Genomic DNA, 18,775 nt, shown 5'->3' on the forward strand with positions numbered 1-18,775 from the left:
TCATTTGGCTCATGTAGGGTCTTATCCTGTTTCAAAAGTCTCTTATCTTCAAATACAATATTTCCGGGAGTTCCTTAAGTATGCTTTATATGTTTTCATTGACAAGCTGGTTGGAATGACCACAGGTTATGTAGTGGTCAGTCTTGTTGCTTCTACTAAATTGTACTATATTTTCTGGGCCCTGTTGCTCTCCTAGGAATCACTTTTGTTTCTTCCGGGTTCTGTAATGCCTATAGGGGCTGCTGTGGATGACTGTTGCATCCTTGGATATCACCACACACTGCAGGCCCCAGTCCCTGTCAGGCCCTGTTGTTCTTTTCCACTGGGCACCAGAGACTCCTATCACACAATGATATCGTTTTTGCCATTTCCAATTAGGCACCACAATTGAGAAACTGAAGTTTTCATGGAACCAAAACTGCTCAGTGGTCTTTGGAAAAGTGAGGAGAGAAATACAATCTCCCCTTTCTGTATTTTATTCTGTTGCAAGTGGGAAGCAAGAGTGAGCCTCCTGTTCTTATACACTTCCAGAATAACTTGAACATACTGATCTTTTCTTTTTCTTCCCACCCCCTTTTCTTTTTCTTTCCTTTCTTCCTCCCTTCCTTCCTCCCTCCCTTCCTTCCTTCCTCCCTCCCTCTGTTTCTTCCTTCCTTCCTTCCCTTCTTCCTTCCTCCCTCCCTCCCTCTGTTTCTTCCTTCCTCCCTCCCTCCCTCTGTTTCTTCCTTCCTCCCTCCCTCCCTCTGTTTCTTCCTTCCTTCCTTCCTTCCTCCCTCCCTGTTTCTTCCTTCCTTCCTCCCTCCCTCCCTCTGTTTCTTCCTTCCTTCCTTCCCTTCTTCCTTCCTCCCTCCCTCCCTCTGTTTCTTCCTTCCTTCCTTCCTTCCTCCCTCCCTGTTTCTTCCTTCCTTCCTCCCTCCCTCCCTCTGTTTCTTCCTTCCTTCCTTCCTTCCTTCCTTCCTACCTTCCTTCCTTCCTCCCTCCCTCCCTCCCTCTGTTTCTTCCTTCCTTCCTTCCTTCCTTCCTTCCTTCCTTCCTTCCTTCCTTCCTTCCTTCCTTCCTTCCTTCCTCCCTTCCTCCCTTCCTTCCTCCCTTCCTCTGTCTCTCTCTCCTTTTTTCCTTTACATTCTCTTTTCCTAAGAACTGGGCATTAGTCCGTGTGAAAGCGGACAGAACTTTTTGAGTACTCTCCCTCTTCTTATAAACTGTTTTCCAGAGACTTCTAAATCTCTCAAGTAAAGAGATCATGGAGGTCAAGTTCAACTAATTCAACAGATATGCTACGGCAGGTTCTATAATATAGTAAGGACTCAAAAAATGGCTGTTGAATGAAAAAACATGGAACATCAGCTTAAGTTCAGTCTGAAATCACTGCGCAGAATTTTTTTGGTGCATGTTTTATATCTTCTAAATTTCTTAGAGACAAAGATGTGCTTTCATTCCACTTTGCACCATCTAAAGCTCCTTGCTTAGTATTTTGCATGTTATGGCTTAAACATATTTTTCAATGTAATGAATGAGGTTTCCTTTACATTTGCACTAAGAATACATATGTGTGAGATGTATCACACAGTAAAATATGGCTGATAACTGGTATATAGTCCAAAGTTTACATTTGGGAAGCTTTAGTATTGCTTGCATATTATAATTTAATGTTTGCAAGATGGTTATCTTTACTCTTAAGGGATAGGTGTTAGTGCTTTGTGGTTTTAGAATTTTAAAATTTCTATTTTAACTAATTGTTAGCATTAGACATTTTTCAAAAAGTGTTTTGTTTATATAAATCCTATCAGAATGAATGACTTTTTTTTAAACAAGTGGGAAAACATTTATATATTGTCACAAAAGCCAATATAACACAAAACAACAGTCACAAAATACTATTAATGTTAAGAAAAAATAAATGCATTTGTCCAGGGTCTTATGCTAAATATTATTTATTTGCTCGGTATTTGTTAGGATTATTTACATGCTAGAAAGACATATATATATTTTTTTTCCAGCTGTGTATGAGGGTTCCTGTTTCTCCACATCCTCTCCAACATTTGTTGTTTTTTGTCTTGGTGATTATAGCCATTCTAACAGGCGTGAGGTGATATCTTAGTGTTGTTTTGATTTGCATTTCCCTGATGATTAGTGATGTTGAACATCTTTTCATGTGCCTATTGGCCATCTGTATATCTTCTTTGGAGAAGTGTCTGTTCATTTCCTCTGGCCATCTTTTGATCGTGTTGTTTGTTTTTTTGTTGTTCAGTTGTGTGAGTTCTTTATATATTATGGAGATCAACCCCTTGTCAGATATATGTTTTGCAAATATTCTCTCCTAGCTGGTGGGTTGTCTGTTCATCTTGATTCTGGTTTCGTTTGTCTTGTAGAAGCTCTTTAATCTGATAAAGTCCCACTTGTTTATTTTTTCTTTAGTTTTTGTAGTCTGAGTAGGCATGTCATCTGAAAAGATTCCTTTACGACCAATGTCAAATAGTGTGTTGCCTATATTTTCTTCTATGAGTTTTATAGTTTCAGGTCTCACCTTCAGGTCTTTGATCCATTTTGAGTTAATTTTTGTGAATGACGATAGCAGATGGTCCATTTTCATTCTTTTGCATGTGGCTGTCCAGTTTTCCCAACACCATCTATTGAAGAGACTTTCCTTTCTCCATTGTTATGTTCTTAGCTCCTTTGTTGAAAATTAGCTGTTCGTATATGTGTGGTTTTATTTCTGGGCTAGAAAGACATATTTTAAATTTTCTTTTCTTGTAGCAACACATCATTACATTGTATAACATTTCATCTAACAATACATGAATGCTGTTAAGGTGGGCTGTGGAACAGCAATAAAGATGACCTAAAGGAAAATGTTCACTTAGTGACAGGAGAAGCTGAAAGAGTTTCAAAATTTGTGAAAAGAAAAAGATCTAGAAATAGGATAAATTGTTTACTTGGAGCTGAAATTATGCTGACAATTTAGGGGGGGATGTTTGAGGTGAGACAGGTGTGACAATATTAGCATGATTCTTTATAATCATGATTTCAATGGTGTGATGTTACTAGACAGCTGGACTGCCTTTGTTAGTCTTGTATATCTAAACAGGATATTCGTGTTAATTTTGAGATCAAGGGTTTTAAATGTATAGGTAAAATTTGTCTTACGGCTTACACAGTAGACATGAATGAAAAATCAATGTGTGTTGTGCAAGTTCTTTAGTTCAGTGAATGGCAATATCATGTGTTAGTTATTTAGGCCAGAAGAAACAGCTTCTTCATCTTAAACATCAAATCCATTGACAAAGCCTCTTGATTTTATTTCCTCAATATCTTATAAATCTTCCTACTTCTTTCATCAAAATCGCTGTAGTCCTTGGGGGCTGGGCTGGGGGCATAGCAATTGGGTTCACGTGCTCTGCTTCCTGCAGCCCAGAGTTTGCAGGTTCGGATCCCAGGCGTGGACTGACGCACCGCTTGTCAAGACATGCTGTGGGGGCGTCCCATATAAAGTAGAGGAAGATGGGCACGGTTGTTAGCCCAGGGCCAATCTTCCTCAGCAAAAAAGAGGAAGATTGGCATCGGATGTTAGTTCAGGGCTAATCTTCCTCACACACACACACACACAAAATCACTGTAGTCAGAGTTACCATCCTTTTCATCTGAACTACTGAAATAGTCACTACAAAAGCTTTCTGGACCTAATTCCAAAGTGTATGTGGAGGCTTCCCGACACCAGCAAGCAGTTCTTGGATGCCAGCAGGGTGTCAGAGGATTTGACTCAATTCTGACATGATCTACCTGGAGAAAGACTCAGATTCCACAGGTAAAGGGCTCAGTCCCACAAAACAGCCCTCCATTTCAGACGCCATCGCAAGCCAAGCTTGTTACCTGTGCTTCTGACCAAATGGCTACAAACTGGAGGTTCCAGTGACCCTCTCAGGGTGCCACTTGCAAGTCCAGGTTGTGACCTGTACTTCTAACAGACGGGCTATAAATCAGAGCTTCCCATGACTCCTTCCTCAGGGTCAATTAATTTGCTAGAATGGCTCACAACACTCTAGAAAACCTGTTTACTTACTAGAGTGCTGATTTATTACAAAGGATATTAAAGGATGCAAATCAACAGCCAGATATATAGGGATATATATATAGAGAGATATATAGGGTGAGGAGATATATAGGAGGAAGAGATATATAGGGCAAAGTCCTGAACAAAGGAGCTCCTGTCATTGTGGAGCTTGGAGCCCCGGGCGAGGTGGCACATGGAAGCATCCTGGTTCCCCAGCGTGGAAGATCTCTGAATAAAAAGGGCCAATGAGCTGTCCTTTTGGGTTTTTATGGAGGCTTCATTGCATGGTCATGATTGACTAAGTCATGGGCCATTGGCCATTGACCTCAAGCCCCCCTCTGCTCCCTGGAAATCAGGGGGTGAGACTAAAAGTTCCAATCCTCTGATCACATGGCTGGTTCTCCTGGCAACCAGCCCCCACCCTTGGGTGGGGTCCAAAAGTCACCATCATCAACATAAACAAGACACCTTTCACCTTTACGGCCCTGAAGCGTTTTCAGGAACTAAGGACAAATACTATAACCAAAGATGCTCCCACTGCTCTCATCACTCAGGAAATTCAAAGGGTTTTGGGAGCTGTGAGCCAGGAACTGAGGAGGAAGACCACATATATCTAAGAAATATATTTTGGTCATTCTGAAAGGCGAAATATGTATATTTCTCATAAATCACAATATCGCAGTCATTAAACTCATTTCCTTACATATCTTTTCTCTCCTCCAGTTTTTTCAGTGCAGTTACTGAACTTTTCAAAAGGCAAACCTTATAATGTCAAATCCTTGCATAAAGCCTGTCAATGGGTTCCATTGCTCTCAGACTAAAGATAAAAGTCTTTCACATGTCCTACAAGGGCCAATAGGATATGGTCTCTATGTGTTCAGTTTTATTTAGCTATTGATAACCCCAAAATCTATAAAAGCAGCCCTGATTTGTCCCATAAACTTCCAGACACATATCCAATTGTCTAAATATCTAAAGCAGTTTTCTCTCCTCTCCACAGGTTTTGGAGAGTTTGGTAATTTATTTCTTTCAAGATATTTGACCATTTTGTTTAAGCTGTCCCTTTTGTGGCATAAAGTTTTTCATAATATTTTCTTACTATTCTTTTACTGTCTCTAGGTTTGATATCTTATAACATGAAAGTCATTTTCCCAAATGACTTTTGCATACCTTTCAGGAACGTAAATGGTTGAAAATCAGTAATCCACTTCAACAATTTCATTGTAGAAATAATAGACTACAAAATATTACCAGTGGTTATCTGGAGATAGTTATAAGTAATTTTCATTTTCTTCACTTTGTACACCTACATTTTCTAAATTTACTACAATAAACATGTTTTATTTCTATAATGACAAAATGATAACAACTCTTTTTAAAAAGTCAAGGTCTAAATTGAATTTAGAGTATTGGCAATAGAATTGTGTTTTTTTTAAAGTTTATTTTATTTATTTATTTATTTATTTTTTTGTGTGAGGAAGATCAGCCCTGAGCAATATCCGTTGCCAATCCTCCTCTTTTTGCTGAGGAAGATCAGCCCTGAGCTAACATCCGTGCCCATCTTCCTCTACTTTATATGGGCGCTGCCACACCATAGCTCAACAAGTGGTGCGTCGGTGGTCAACAAGTGGTGCGCACTTAACCGCTTGCGCCACCAGGCCGGGCCCAGAATTAAGTGCTGATGCAAACTCTTTGGAGGTAGCAATTGTAAACTCTGTATGAAATAGGAGAAAAAAACATATAAAGGCATTGGAAAGCATCTAAATTTAGATAGAAGCTGGAGGAGATTTTACTCTTAAAATAGTGTAACCATACAGGGTAAAAATTGAGAGTTTGTAGGTATTTTTCCTGTATATTCTCCTCAACCACTGTCTATGGCAGCAGAAAACCAGAGGCTTTACAGGTGACTATGACAAAAACAAAACAAAACACCAGCTCAGGGATGGAAGGATTTCTGGAAATTTAAGAGGGAAATCCTGTGAGAGAATTACAGAATGGATAAGACCCAAAACTGAGTACAAATTGCCTAGATCTTTGACTGATAGCTAAACTATATCTGCAAGGAATAACCTAGAGGGACCATCCCCAAACAGGTAGAGATCAGAGAGGAAATGCCTTGAAAGACAGAGCTGCAATGGACGAAATTTGTGAGTTTGTTGCTATTTTAACTGAGTATATTTCCCAAACTATGCACAGCTTGGGGGTAGACAGCTGAAGCCTTACTGGCTTGAGGCATCAGAGGACAGAACCTGAAGCTGGAGGAGCAGCTGAAACTCAAGAGAAGAATTCCCCAAAACAACGTGACCCTGGAGAGGGCGAGCCCCCAAATCTGTGTGTATCCTCTGCTCAAAGACGTGGCTGACTGCTCATCTGTGAAGATGCAGGGGATGCTCTCAGGATTCTAAGCTGAGAAATGTAGCATTGAGAAGCAGTAAAAATCAAGCAGAGATATAGCTGTTGTAAAATGCAGGGTAGACAGAGTGTCTTTGAGTCTGGAGTAGGTAATTGCCTACTAGAACAACAACAACAAAACACAGAAAACAACAATAAACAACAATCCTCAGAAGAACACAACAGATTACAATATCTACAATGTCTCGTGTCCAACTAAAAATCATTAGACCTGCCAAAAACCAGGAAAACCATGTGACCTACACTTGGAGGGGGGAAGCAATCAATAGAAATTGATTTTGAGTGGGTCCAGAAATTGTATTTAGCAGATGATGATATCAAAACTGCTATTAAAAATGTGCACAAAAATTAAAAGACAAATATGATTAAATAATAAAGGAAAATTGGTATTCTGAGTGAAGAGCTAGGAAAAAATCAACAGAAACTGAAACAATTAAAAAAGATATTCTAGAGCTGAAAATTATAACTAAAAGGAAAAATTGACAGACTTGAAACATTTAGAGGTGGGATAAAAAAATTAGTAAACTTAAAATTAGCTCAATAAAAATTACCTAATGAGAATAACAGAGGAAAGTTTATTCAAAAAAAGAAACTGAGCAGAGCCTTAGAGAGCTGTGGACCAAAATCCAGCAGTCCAACATACGTATAATTTATGTCCCAGAGGGGAGGAGGGAGACAAAGCTGCAGGAAAAATATTTGAAATTATAACAGTCAAAATCTTCCTAAAATAGGTAGAAAAAAAAGTAAAGGGAAGATTCAAGAATTTTTTATAAAACTCAAGCAGGATGAAAATAAAGAAAATTCTACTTAGCACATTTTAGTTGAACTACTGAAACTCAACGATGAGAAAAATCTTGACAGCAGCCAGAAAACAATAGCAAATTACATGCAAGGAAATAGCAGTACAATTAATGATTGACTTCTCATCAGAAACAAGAGTCCAGAAAACATTGGAATGATATGTTCAAATAGTTGAAATTGTCCATCAAGAATTATATATCCAATGAACCTAGCATACTTGCTCTAAAATTTCTAAAGGAAGTTCTTTAGGCTAAATGCAAAGGACACAAATGGTAGCTCAGATATACAAGAAGAAAGATACACAGGAAATGATAAATCTGTTGGTAAATATAAAATATTACATTTTTCTTTTTCTATCTTAAATTCTTTAAAAGGCGTATGATGGCTCAGAGCAAAAGGTATAATACGGAATTTTTGGGTTTATAATATGTGTAGATGTAATATACGTGGCAACAATAACACGAAGGATAGGAGATAACTGTAGGTATACTGCTGCAAGTTTCCAATATTTTATCTTAAATAATTAAACATTAACTCTAAGAAGACTGTGACAAATCAAAGATGGGTGTTGTCATCTCTGGCAAACACTACAATGAAATGCAAAGAGATAGAGCTAGAAAGCCAAGAGACTAATTAAAGAAGAGTACTAAAAATAATTTTGATTAACATAATATAACAATGTAATATAATAGCATAAATAACTCCTGCCAAAATAAGGCAGGAGAGGAGGAAGAAAAGATAAAAAATAGATGACAAAAACAAAAAAACCAGCAAAATGGCAGACCTAAATACAATAACATTAATAATACCTTCAAGTAAAATGGACAAAACACTCCAATCAAAAGAGAGTTTTTCAGAAGGGGTAAAAAATAAGAACCAGAAACAGCCGTATGCTGTCTACAAGAGGTATAATCAGACACAAAGACATAAATAGGGTGAATATAAGAGGTAGAAAAAATATATATTATGCAAATAGTAAGGCTAGGAAAGCTGGAGTGGCTATACTAGTGTAAAAAAAAAAAGACTTCAAGACAAGAAGGGTTATAAGAGGCATTTCCCAATGATAATTGAGTTAATACATTAAGGAATTATAATAGTTTATAAATGTATATGTACCTAATAACAGAGCTTCAAAATATGTGAAGCAAGAACCGATAGACTTAATGGAGAAATAGATACACAATTATTGATGATTTTAACACATCTCTCTCAGGTATTGGGAGAACAAGTTCACAACAAAGAATCTGCAAGTATACAGGTTATTTGACTGATTCTATCAGGAACCAAAATGTTTTGTAGTTTTAGGTTTTTATTTGGTCTATGACCCATTTTGGGTAAATTTTTTGTATCAAATATGAGACATGAAGAGAGATTCAATCTTTTGCATATGCTGGAAACACATGTGGAAAGAAAACCCTTTCTGTATTGAATTGACTTTGCATCTTTGTGTAAATTAACTGTATATGTGTGGATCTATTACTGGACTTTTCATTGTGCTTCCTTGATGTATACATATCTTTTTTCCCAAAACCACACACCAAATTGTCTTGTCTACTTTATGGTAAGTATGGAAATCAAGTTGTGTAAGTCATCCAAATTGTTCCTTTTCAGAATTGTTTTGGCTATTCTGTTTCCTTTGCCTTCACATTTTAGAAACAGCTTTTCAATTTCTAAAAAAAAAAAAAAAAATTGTAAAACCATTGAAATTTTGATTGGAATTACATCGTACACGAGTTTAGGGAGAATTGACATCTTAACAATACTGAGTTTTTCAATCCAGGAACATGGTATATATTACTACATTAATTTAGGTCTTATTTGATTCCTTTTATTAGTGTTTTATAATTTTACATATAAAGATCTTGACATACTTTGTAAGATTTATACCTGTGTTATATTTGGTGCCATTGTAAATTATAATTTTTATTTCAGGTTCCAATTGTTCATTGCTACTATATAGAACAATATTGACACTTTCATATTGTCCTCTTATCCCGCAACCTTGATAAATTTGCTTTTTAGTGCTAATGCTTTTTTTTTTAAGATTCCTTGGGATTTTCTAGGTAGACAATCTTGTTTTCTAAGAATAGCGACAGTTTTATTTCTTCCTTTCTAATCTGTCTCTTTTTTTGTCTTGTTTTATCGTGCTGAGTAGGACAACCAGTAAGATGTTGACTAGGAGTGGTGAGAGCGGAAATCCCTATCTTGTTCCCTATCATAAGAAAGAGAAGGATGTAGTCTTTTACCATCACGTATAATTTTAGCTGCAGTTTTTTTTGTAGGTGCTCTTTATCAACTTGATGTTCTCTTCTATTACCAGTTTGCTGAGAGTTTTATCATGAAAGGGTGTTGAATTTGTCAAAGGCCTTTTCTGCGTCTATGGAGATGATAAAGGGTTTTTCTTTTTATTCTGTTGATATGGTGAATTACAGTGAATCCTCATTATTGGTAGGTACTGTATTTGTGGATTTGCTTACTTGCTAAAATTTCTCTCTAACCACAGATGAACATTTGTCGTGCTTTTGTAGCATTTGCAGACATCAACAGAGCAGCAAAAAATTTGAGTCACTCCGTGTGCATGGTCCACGCTGAGGTCAAACAGGGCGATGCCTTGTGCCTGCTTGTTTCAGCTCTTATGCTGTAAACAAGCATTGTTTTCATGGCCTATTTATTGCCTTGTTCACATATTTGTGCATTTTGCTTGTAATTTTACTGTTTAAAGTGGCCCCCAAGCATACTGCTGAAGTACTATCTAGTGTTACTAAGTGTGATGACTTACAGCAAAAATAGGTGTTAGATAAGCTTTGTTCAGGCGTGAGTTGTAGTGCTGTTGGCTGTGAGTCCAGTGTTAACAGATCAACAATATATTAAATAAGGTGTCTTAAAACAGAAACACACGTAAAACAAGGTTATATACTGATCAGTTGATGAAACTTCACCAATAAAACCATCTTGGCCTGCAACTTGCTTTGTTGGAGAGTTAAGTGTAAGTTCAATTTCTTTAATAGATTTAGAAATGCTTAGTTTATTTCCTCTTCAGTGAGCTTTGGGAGTTTGAGTCTTTCAAAGAATTTTACTATTTCACTTCATTAGTTGACTTTATGGGTGTAGAGTTGTTCCTAGTATTCTCTTACTACCCTGTTAGGAAATGGCCTCTTTGATTTCTTACATTCGCAATTTGTGTATTTTTGTCTTTTTTCTTGGTTCACCTTGCTAGAGGTTTATCAGTTTTTAATCTTTTTTTCAAGGAACAAGCGTTTGATTTTATTTGCTCTATTTTTTATTGTTCTTGATTTCTGCTTTTATTTTTATTATTTTCTTTCTTCTACTTGCTTGGGATTTAATTTTCTCTTTTATTCTCAAGTTTCTTAAAGTGGAAACTTTAGAATATGAATTAACATATTTTCTCTCATCTCATATAAGCCTTTAATGTATAAATTTCCCTCTAAGTACTACCTTAGCTTCCTGCATCACCCAAATTTTAGTATGTTACGTTTCCATTTCATTCAATTCTAAATATTTTTAGTTTCCTATATATCCTCTTCGATTCTCGTGACCCGTTACAATTGTATTAATTCCCAAATATTTGGGGGATATTCCAGATAACTTTTTGCTATTGATTTCTAATTTTAATTCATTATTATCAGAGATCATACTTTATGTAAATCAATTTTTTAATTTTGTTAAGGTTTGGTTTTTGGCCTAGTATATAGTCTGTCTTGGAAAGTGTTTCATATGCACTTGAAAAGAATATACATTCTGCTGTTATTTAGTGGAGTGTTCTATAAATGGCAAATAAGTCAAGTTATTAAAATCATTGTTCATGTCTTCTATGTAGTTACTGAATTTTTCTATCTATTTGTTTTATCGATTACTGAGAGAGGAGTATCGAAGTCTCCAACTGTAATTGTGGACTTTTCTATTTCTCCTTTCAGCTTTATCAGTTTTGCCTCATATATTGTGAAGCTCTGTTATTAGGTCCATACATATTTAGGATTATTACTTCTGTCTGGATATTTGACTTTATTTACATAAATATAACTACTCTATCTTTATTTTGATTATTGTTTGCAGATATATCTTTTCCCATACTTTTATTTTAATGTACTTTGATGTGGTTGGATTAAAATCTACCATCTTTCTAATAGTTTTCTATTAGTCTCATCTGATACTTGTTTCTTTCTTCCTCCTTTTTTCTGGCTTCTTTTGGATTCACTATTTTTTATGATTCCTTTTTAACTCCCATTATTGTATCATTGTTCGTATCTTTTACATTTTTTCCAGAGGTTGCCTTAGAATTTATAATATGTATTTTTAATAAGACTCTATCTTCAAATAATATTAAACCACCTCATATGTAGTATAAGGACCACAAAAGGGGATACTCTAAGTTTCTTTCACTTTTCCTTTGTGCTATTATTGGAGGACATTCTGCTATAGATGCACAATACACTGCCCCTATTTTTGCTTCAGTTAGTAATTTATCTTTTAGAACAATTAAAAACAAGAAAAAATGAATTTTGTATTTACCTTCATTTATGACATTTCCAATGTTCTTTATTTCTTGATGTAGATACAGTTTTCTCTCTGGTATCATATTTCTGCTGCCTGAAACATTTCCTTTGACCTTTATTATAATACAAATCAGCTGGAAATGAATTGTCTAAATTTTTCTTTCCCTGATAAAGTCTTTATTTCTCTTTTATTTTTGAAATATTTTTTTCAGAGTATAGAATTCTTAGTTAATTTTTTTTTCTTTCAGCACTTTAAAGATGTCACTATATTTATAGTTTTCTGGCTTGCATTGTTTATGACGAGTAGTTTGCTGTAATTTTCCTCTTTGTTCCTCTGTATGTTATGTGCCTTTAATCTTTGGCTTTTTAAAAGATATTTTCTTCTTTTTCCCTTTTAAGTAGTTTGAATATGATATGTCTAAGTGTGTGTGTATTTTATATTTATCCTGCCTAATTGTTCATTGAGATTCTTGGATCTGTGTTTTGGAAAATTGTCAGCCATTATCTCTTCAAATATTTACTTTTCCTAGTTCACTTGTTATCTCCTTTTAAGATTCTAATGGCATATATGTTAGGCTGTTGATATTGTCTCACAGCTCTTGTATGCTCTCCTCTTTTGTTTTTTTTTTTTTTCCTCTTTCCTAATCTTTCTGTTTGTGGTTCAGTTTGGGTTATTTCTATTAATCTGTTTTCAGATTCACTGATTCCTCTGCTGCATCTACTGATAAACTTGTCAAAGGCGTTCTTCGCTGACATTTCCATGTTTTTCATTTCAAGCATGTTCATTTAATTCTTTCTTTTGATTTCCTCTTTCTGCTGAAATTTCCCATCAGATTTTGAATGTTATCTCCCTTTTCCATTGGATCCTTTTACATGTTAATCATTGTTATTTAAAATTCCCTGTGTTAAAGTTCTCTTATTTAGGAAGTCTGGTTTTGTGGATTGTTTTGTCTCTTGAAAGTGATTTTTTTTTTTCTTTTTTGCTTCCTTTTATGCCTTTAATCTTTTGTTGAAAGCTGACATCTTGTGTAGGATTATAGTCTGGGACTGAGGTGAATAGATTTTTATGCCTGGAAATGGGTACACAATTTTTTGTTGTTAGCCTTCTGCTGTGGAGGGTTGAGTCAGTTAACCAGGAATTGAACTGAGTTTGGCCTATCTTGTTGCTATGGTTAACCTCTGTGCACCACAGATTTCAAATTCCTCTAGCATTACCTTGTGTGTAAGGTGGAGACTGGTTTGCCACAGGGTTTTGCTCAATATTTGTTTTTTCCTCAGCTTTAGGTCTTCCCTTTGAACATGTACATCAGACAGGGTCTTTCTTTACCCTCCAAGCAGAAGACTGCTGTTGCTTGATGCCTGCTAGTCTGGTGGTGGGGCAGGAAGAGGAAGACAGTCTCCATTCTTCTGGTTCAGCATCAATCTTAGGTAGGCATTGTACCCCTGGATTCTGGTTGGGGGTGGGGAGCTTTCTCAGTGATCTGCCCCTCTTCCCCCAGTTGTGAGTTTCAGCCCAGAATGCATTTTTCTCCTCCTTCAGGGGTAGAGAGACTGTTTTGTTTCATTCTTTCAGATACCAGCGCCATAAAGAGAACATCTTCACTAGTGCTCTAAAGGGTAACAGGATTTGCTGCCCTTCAGCCAGCAGTTTAAGGCTTTTGTTCCCTAAGGGAGATAGGGGAGAAGAATCTGGGCAGAACATCATGCCTTTTTTGCAGTCCTTTTGCTTATTTTAAACTTTTATTTCTCTTCTTTCACTCAACAGTATGTTTGAAATACTTGCATGTGTTTTGGGTATAGTTTGTTCATTATTATTGCTGAGGAGAGTATCATTTGTCAATAGACTGCTATTTATTTATCCATTCTACTGTTATTGGATATTTGGGATGTTTCCAGTTTGGGTCTGTTATGAATAGAGCTGCTATATATATTCTTGTACATGAGTTTTGGTGAACATATATATTTTCTTTTTGTTGAATATCTTTATATCTATGAGATAAATTGCTGAATCATAAGCTATGCATATAATTAGCTTAAGGAGAGCCTGCCTAAAATGTTTCAGAGTCATAATACTGATATACATTCCCACTAGCAATGTAAGCAAGTTTCAGTTTCTCCAAATTCTTTTCAGCACTTGGAATTTTCTTTCCTTTTCATGTAGCCATTCTAGAGAATATTAAATTGTTTTAATTGTTTCCCTCATGACTAATGAAGTTGGCCAACTTTTCACATCTTGGCCATTTGGTTAGCCTCCTTTTTGAATTGCCTGATTAAGTCCTTTATTCCTGTTTCTACAACTGGTGGTTTGTTCATATTTTTATGACTGGCACAGAATACAAAAATCGGATATGGACTACATATATATGTCGACTGATTTAAGACTCTGAGTGAAGTGGAGAGGGTGACTTTTCAATAAATGTGGGTGTTAGGATTATAGATGACTTTATTTTAATTCCTGTCTTTATCTTTTTTATTTTTTCTAAATGTTCTACAATGAATATATATGACTTTAATCAGTAAAAAGGATTGAAAACTAAAAATTAAGTCCTGTCATGACATAAATATTGTTTGCTGATATGTATTGATATGTACACTGTAATTTTGATCCATGAATTGACCCAATCAGCAAAATGGTAAAATCTGGCTAGAAGTTTAGAACTTATTTCACAAGAGGGGAAGCTATGCATGCTTTATTCAGTATTCTTTCCACAGTCTTTATGACAATATGAATAAATGAATGAATGGGTGAATAAATACTTGACCCAGAGAAATCCCCTTTTGTGATTAATGAATAATCTCTATGCTTACTACCCATAAGTGCTATTACAATTTTTTTTTTTTTTGGTGAGGAAGATTAGCCCTGAGCTAACATCCATGCCCATTTTCCTCTACTTTATATGTGGCACCCCTGCCACAGCATGGCTTGATAAGCTGTGCATAGGTCCATGCCTGGGATCTGGCCCGTGAACCACGGGCTGCTGAAGCGGAGCATGCAAACTTAACTGCTACCTCAAGAGGGCCGGCCCCAGTGCTATTACAATTTTTATTTTTGATGTACTGCTAAATCATTAGCCTCAAAACTGTGTTTGCTTAATTGTAAAGGCTAAATATATGGGTTATGTAATTTTTGAGGGTATTAACTGAAATGATAGTTGTCTTCTTAGAAAGAAATTATATTCTTGGTGAATTTTTCCAAATGTTGTATTAAGTAGTGTAACACTTTGAATAGACAAGAGATTGATTTTTAATTTCTAACTGATGGCTCACTACTTTTATTATGTTTGTTTATCTCACTAAATCCCTATTAAAGATGTGGGGATTTTTTGCCTTGTTTGGAATAGAATTTACTAGGATTTTTGTTAGATGTTACGTAGAGTTTAAAAATAGTAAATTTTGAATATCAATTTTACAAAATATGAAACTCCTTTACAACATTGTTATTAAGGACAAGACTTATACCTTCATGTAGAGTATGATATGAATATTATAAGATTGTTAAGCAAATAGTTGATTTATAATAAGGTATCTATTTACTATAATGTTCTTCCCAAAGTCAATTTAAAAAAAAACACTCAGTTTTTATATTAGAATGTAAAAGGTCGTGAGAAAAATGGTTGGATTTATTACTTAAAAGTTCTCTAAATGGGACACATATATACTACCCCGCCAAAACAATTTAATCTGATTTAGTTACTGTTAGCACAGCTTAAAATATAATTCATTCAATAATATGTCTGCAAACCCATTGATTGTAGACACTGTACTATGCAAAATATAAAGCTAACAGTAACTAATACTCTTCAGAAATATGGTAGTCTTTGCAATTGTTTGGAATAAATTTGTTTTGAGTAAACGGAAATTAGTCTGTTAAATGAAGCTTATGAAAAAAGGATTACAAAGGGGTAGGAGACCATTTCACCAGGGTAGCTTAAAACCCACACATTTGTATGAATCAGGAGAAGTACCGTCCTTTGAAAATGATCTTATCCCTTCCAATTGCCTGAGCTTTGTGCCTCCTGATGTGATCCGGAGATCTGGCAAAGTAGAAACATATTTAGAATCTTACTCATTAGAATACTGAACTCATCCATCAGCAGGATTGACAAGGTCTTAGACAAAGCATTTTGCCTGGCACACAACCTGTACTGAGATTTTCCTGTGGCTATAATGTAGCACACCTGACAGATGTTTGAGTCATTTAACACAGCAGGAGGTACTCATAAACACCACAGACTGGCATTCAACATGATAGGGATTATTTTTCTTTTGTCTGCCTGAAGTTATACGGCCTGTAATCAACAAAGGATTTAGGCACAACTAGCTAAAATATAGGGTGTGATATCATTTATATGCAATATTTCTCTTCCTTATAAAGCTTACAAAATGTCCCAGAGGCTGAGATACTTTTTGACACAGATGAAGCATATTTGACATATGTTTCCCTTTTCAAATTGGTTCAGAAAAGAAAAGCTCAAGGGTATTATTTGCTCATGGAGTGAAGACAATATATCACCTATTTATTTTCTTGATTGTTCCTTAAAGATGTAAATGGGCTTTACTAAATCCATGTTAATTTTTAAGTTCAACATGGAGGGATAAAGTAGAACAACCTCAAGGACACTAGTTAAAAATCCCCAATAATAATTTATCTGAATCAGAAAAAGAAAGGCAGAAATAAATGTACACCATCTGTAGTTTTAAAAATTATACTCTATGTCCTAAGGGATGGAGATGGATGCTATTAATTTAAATGTCATGTTTGCATAGAATGAAGCACAGCAATTTTAAATTTGGCTTTATTAAAGTTTCCTTTTTAGCTCAAGTTTCTCATTTGGTAAATAGCAATCGGAAGAAATGCTCACTGATAAAGTTTATTTAGGTCCTTTGGGGAGCAGTAACAGGCAGGGGGGCACAGTACTTTCAAAACAGCATTTTATTGCATTTACAAATTATTACATAATCAAAATAATTTTGCATTCTACAACTATATAGACATTTCAAAAATAGGAAAATTAACAATACCTTAAAGGCACAAATAAATACCAGAATTGAACCACGGTGCTTCCCTCGCATATATAGCACTTATTTTAGAAGTTGTTTTTGTAAGCATGAATTTGTTGGAAAAAGATTCCATTTTGTTTTGCACAGGTCGTGGCTTTTTCCAGTTTGCTTTAGGGTTCAATGATTTGCTGGATGCAGCTGCATATGCAGATGCAGAAACTGTTTTATCCTAGGAAATAACCATAGTTGAGCATTTATATGCCAAGGCGAGTCTGTAGAAGTTAACAAAAACATTCTTTAAGACTGTGCCCAAACACAAGGAATAGTTGGAATTCAGAAAAACATATAAAAGTCAGAAAGGTTGAAATTAGTCAAACAATTTATCTTTCCAATGTTTTATTTGTTCCTGTTTCTAGCTACAGTATATTAATTACTTTCCTAATATTCATACCCTAACTCCTGCATTTCCAGGCTGGTGACCCATGCTGACATTTTATTTTTAATCCATTGATAGTGATATTTTGAGGAAGATTTTTCTTAGCTAGCTTCAGGATTAGAGATTCTGCCCTGCTGGCTACTTTGGAAAGGAGCTTCTTAAGTCCATTGGGATCTGTATATGTATATCTGTGGTTTTGTTTTCATTTTAAACAAATTCATAAAGAATATCAGAGCTTTGAAATGATATAAAAGGGATCCACAATGTAGGTGCTGAATATATGCTAGTCCCTTCAACTAGAAAGATTTTCCTTCAGATTTAAGCTCAGTTTCCATTTCCTTAGGGCAGCCCTACCTGATCCTTCTGACTAGCTCAAGTCCCCCTATTATGTGCTTTTAGAACACCAAGTAACACTTATTTTTAATGAGTGTCACCATTGCAGCTTCACATTTATTTTTTGTTGTTTCATTATCATCTCTCTCTCCCCCTAAACTCCAGGCTCCATAACTATAGGGATTGTATCCGTTTTTCTCATCCTTATATCCTTGGTGCCTAGCATGTGGTGGGGACTCAGTAAATGGTTGCTGAATGAATGAGTTTTATAAAATACTACTTTATATTATTTATATAATTTTTTAATGTTTAATTATAATTTTGAAACATTCTCAAAACATAAGCTACTGTTCTAACATTTTGCTTTGTGTATATCGTATGGTTTTCACAGACCAATAAATAACACTCTCTTTCCCTCCCTACTGTGGAATCATTTGAGAGATATATCCAAAAATCAGCTATTGGAGGACATGGCTTAAATGTGTGGCCATAGTGGTGTTGTTAATTCCTCATCTTTACTCATCTCAGCATTACTTACTAGTTAGTCATAGGTCCCTACTTGGAAGTAAAGTGGAGTAAAAATTACCTTCAATCAAGGGATACATTAGAAGAGGGAAACACCTCAAAGGGGAAAATGATGGCAAAGGGTTTAGAGATGATTCAAGAGATCTTGAAGACAGAGAAAGTAAATAGGATGAGACCATTATCCCTCAGGAGGCATTTACTGTCTTTTCACCTTCAAAAGAGAGTGCACATGAACACAGAGGCAGTCTGCATAGAGCTCAGCAGTCTCATGTAGGCACCTCTGGACCGGAGGCCACACTTTTCAGTGAGGACTTGAGCAGCCAGCATGGCGTCTCTTTCTGGGTAAACATTTGTGCTCCCCGGTGTTGGCTTGGCCTCCCCGTGGCCCCTGAGAGTGTTTATGAGTCTATGTATGCTGACCCCCTTCCACTCCACCTGGTCCCCTCAGATTCAGTTCTCTCTCCTCCCACCTTTGACTTCCACTAAAGTCACACCCCGTCCACCAACTTCCCCTGTCCCTCTCTCACAAATTCAGGTGACTCACCTGTATTTCTCCAAGGAGGTATGGGTGGAAAGATCTAGTTCTTCTTCTAATCTCTCCAAATTTATTACTTTGGCTGTGAAAAGCTCCTTATCTTCTTCCTTCTCCTTCTCCTTCTTTATTCTAGAAAGCCACTTCTGGAGTAAAAAATAAAACAAAGC

This window comes from Ceratotherium simum, chromosome 3 (assembly GCF_057802395.1).
Source record: "Ceratotherium simum simum isolate JZ-2026a chromosome 3, ASM5780239v1, whole genome shotgun sequence".
Taxonomy (NCBI): Eukaryota; Metazoa; Chordata; class Mammalia; order Perissodactyla; family Rhinocerotidae; genus Ceratotherium; species Ceratotherium simum.